The sequence below is a fragment of the Octodon degus genome, unplaced genomic scaffold, assembly GCF_000260255.1.
Source record: "Octodon degus isolate 3935 unplaced genomic scaffold, OctDeg1.0 scaffold00287, whole genome shotgun sequence".
Taxonomy (NCBI): Eukaryota; Metazoa; Chordata; class Mammalia; order Rodentia; family Octodontidae; genus Octodon; species Octodon degus.
In genome coordinates, this window is record NW_004524863.1 from 1,786,436 (window position 1) to 1,790,129 (window position 3,694).

At 40.2% G+C, this 3,694-nt stretch overlaps 1 pseudogene; it reads right to left on the reverse strand.

Moving 5' to 3' along the window:
* Positions 1-1,289: 1,289 nt before the first annotated feature.
* On the reverse strand, positions 1,290-2,071 carry LOC101573719 (annotated as a pseudogene).
* Between the last annotated feature and the right edge of the window lie 1,623 nt (positions 2,072-3,694).

The window sequence follows — 3,694 nt, forward strand, 5'->3', positions numbered from 1 at the left end:
AGTGGTTGGGATAGATATATAGTTGCATTCTCTTAATGAATAGAATGATTTTTTCTAATGGTGTTTGTAAATACGATCACAAGTCTGCATCTTGTACAGCAATTAACCACTAAGAAGAATATATGCAGTGTATTATTTGTTGAAACTGTACTTTTGATTTGATTTGAAACTGTCTCTTTGCTATATGTTTATCAATAAAACTTTGAAAAGCAAATATATTTCAACAGTATCATCTTTATAGAAGATTATCACAGAAAATGAAAATATTAAAAACAGCGTCATTCTTAAACTTGCATTGCAAATACCATAGCACTGTTCTTCCAGGAACTCACCACGTGCACACAAGATGTTTATGTACTGTTGCCTTTTAAAATCCATGAACTAAATCCGATTACTCATTCGTAAAATGTAATGGACCAAATATGCCATCCAAGACACTCCTATGCTATACCAAGGGAACAAAGGACCCTAAGTGAGCCAAAAAGTGTTCAGAATTAAAATGTAAACAAAAATCTTACAAAGCTTACAATTAAAAGCAGTGTTTGACCCATATTTCTCACTAGCCTACCAAAAATGGGTCATTAACTGTTTATAATTCGTATTTGAACTTACTGTTTAAAGCCTCCAGATTAGAACAGGTATGCTGTGAACTCCTAATTTTTAACAACCTTATGTGCCTCCTGTGCCCCCATTTAAATTTAAATAAACAGCAAGAATAACCATAAATATGACTGACTTGGGTCAAGCACTACGGCTGAACTGCGGAACATGTATCATCTCATCCCAATCCATGAGGAAGGGACTGTCAGTGATGTGTATGTGCATATGTCTCTCTCTCTCTGTGTGCATACATATATATGCAGGCACACAGGTACAGACAGAGACAGGTATATACAGATAGAGACAGGCAGATATATCTCAAAAAGGCAATAAGAAAAATACCAAACTATCCTTGCATTGTTGCAGAATAAGACAGCATTAACATGAAGTGGGAAATGATTAAGATCTATTACAGATTTAAATGACTATGACACTAGCTTAACTTTTACCAAACTGTAACTCCCCTCCCAACAGACAGACTTCTTGTAATACAAGGAAGTTCTCTTTACATAAAATGCTTTGTGTTCACATCAATCCATACTATTCACAACAAAACCAGTTCTGCTGGCAGATATTGTGGGTTTGCAGGGACATTTAAGCTTTCATTAAAATGGAAAGCAATGAAGTCTTTATTTCTACAAATTATACATTTAGTAGTTCCACAAATTTGGCAAAATTCACGATGACATCTAGGATGTTTTCACCAAATTGTAGATGTAAATATGGAAATCATCATCAAACAACGAAAGAGACAGATGGTTTGGCTTCTACTTGATGAATGATCATGCCAATCCTTTTTGAGCTATCTTCTTTGGCGTATTCCACTTGTTTGCCTACCAGGCTGTCCTCAACTTCTCCTGGTTCTCTATCTTCTGGAGGTGAATCATTAGAATTGGGTATGATGTGGTCAGCCTCTTTATAGTCATCTAAGAGCTGGTACACGTACAAGACAGTCTTTCTCATCAGTGATGTAAAACCATGTGTTCATGACAGGTGTGCATATTAAGACCATGCCCCTCCATTCATCTTTAGAGCCATCCTCTGTCTCGAACATGTGTTCCACTGCTTTACCAATCATGGTGTCTGCTAGGTGTGCGTCACTGATTCGAGATGTTGAAACTATCAGGGAGGACTTTGAGTGCAGAAACTTTTTCATCTTTATTAAGTTCTAGTCCATAAACACGGTCAAACCCATCATACTTTATAAGTTACAAAAAGGGATTGATGGGCACCTGGTTCAGGACAATCATCTTTCACTGGGTGACAGGGCTGTTGTGTTCTCTCCACCCACGCTGGGTCCTGCAGCCTATAATGTTCCACTGGGGTTGTGACACAGGTTTGCTTGGCCCCATACTGCTCCAGTGTTTTTTTTGTGGGATGTCCTCTACTTCATCATGTTTTCAGACACTCCAGCATGGCCTGCATTATCTCTGGACCACTGGCTAGGTGACTTTCTGAATGGGGTCTTCATTCATCTGTATTTATGTGAACAGCAGAGCTGTTCAAGTTGCTGAAACATCTGAACTCTACCACACTGAAGAGAGGTTCAGGGAGAGCTGAGAAAATCGTGGTGAAAGATTTGAGAGGGACAAGTTGGAAAGGATTAGATGGGCCACTTCCTACGGACCATGAGGAAAAAGTCAAGTGGAAGATGAGAAACGTGGAACAAAAATGGAACCTGGAAATTCATGGAGATGTAAAACATTGAGAGCAAGGTTTAGAAAATGCTAAAACCCAAGAGCAGTGAAAAGCCCAGAATGACACTGCAGTAGTGTCTGTTGATGGTGTTACTGCACAGCCAGCACTTCCTACTGGAAACATCTCTGGTGATGTGTGTCTGCTAGTTCTGGTGAGCCACAGAATCCAGCCCTTCCATCACTAACATGAGCTCTGAACTTTCTCCCATTTTTTTCATCACTTTCACTTGATTCAGTCTCCACTCAGGAATCCTCTCATACTAGCTAGGGTACAGGCCTCAGTCTTGCCCTCAGAGTTTAAGGAAATCAGTGACTTTGCACTATTGGCTTCTATAAATTGTTGGGCTTTGCATCCCTCACAACTGTTAATCATGTAATCAAAGTCAATGCCAAGTGGAGTTCTTTGCAGTTGATAAAAGTTTATTAGCCCCATGAGGGGAGTACTTATTGCTAAGGTCATGCACAGCATGCTTCCCTACCGTTATGACGTTCTATTTACAAAGCTGGTAATAGTGAACTCAGAGTGGTTTCCTTAGAAAGGAGGTCACTTTAACTTTTTTTTAGTACTGGGGAACAAAATCAGGACCATGCACTTGCCTCGCAGGTGCTTATGCCACTGAGTTCACTCCCCAATCCTATGACTGTAATTACTTTGTGCCTGTAGGACATTCTTAAGGATCAGCTAAGTTTTTCACTCCCCACTGTTGATAATGTGTTATTTGGCATAAATAACTTTGGATCAATAGATCAAATTACATCAATTTTGTGTTGTTATGGATAATTGTCCACAGTCACTTGTTGCTTAAAGGTCAAGTGTCCAGTAATGCAAGTTCCTACATATAGCTTGCTATGTTTTGGATAAATGCCCCCCAAAATATCATAGAAAATTCTCTAACCCAAGACCAGTGGTATTAGTAAATGTTGTGGGCAGGAGGTCTGGTGTGGTTTGTGTCTAATTGTCCCCCCAAAGCCTCAGGCAGTAATGGGGCATCTTCTGGAGTTTGTGATTGATTCTTGATCCATTGTTGGCATGGAAGGCATGAGTGCTACACCCTGGCCCTGGGAAGGCTAATCTACATTACAATATAAGCAGGAGAAAGAGGCTAGCTAGCTGCCACAGTTGCTGCCACTCCCTTTGCTCTTTCTGCTCTTTGCCACTGCCATGAGTGGCTTCTCTGTGCCATGTGCCCCTCTGCCTTGGAGCCAACTGTGTGTGAACTGAAGCCTCCACTAAATGTGAGCTAAATAAACCTTTCCTTAATTTTAGGTCTCTGTTATTGTGTCCTAGCAACAATAGGAAAGTAACTAAGACAAGGCCATTGGAGAACTGTTGTTAAAAAAATTGTGCACCCCTTCTCTGAAACTCAGCTTCCTGACTTGAGATACGACCGAGTGCT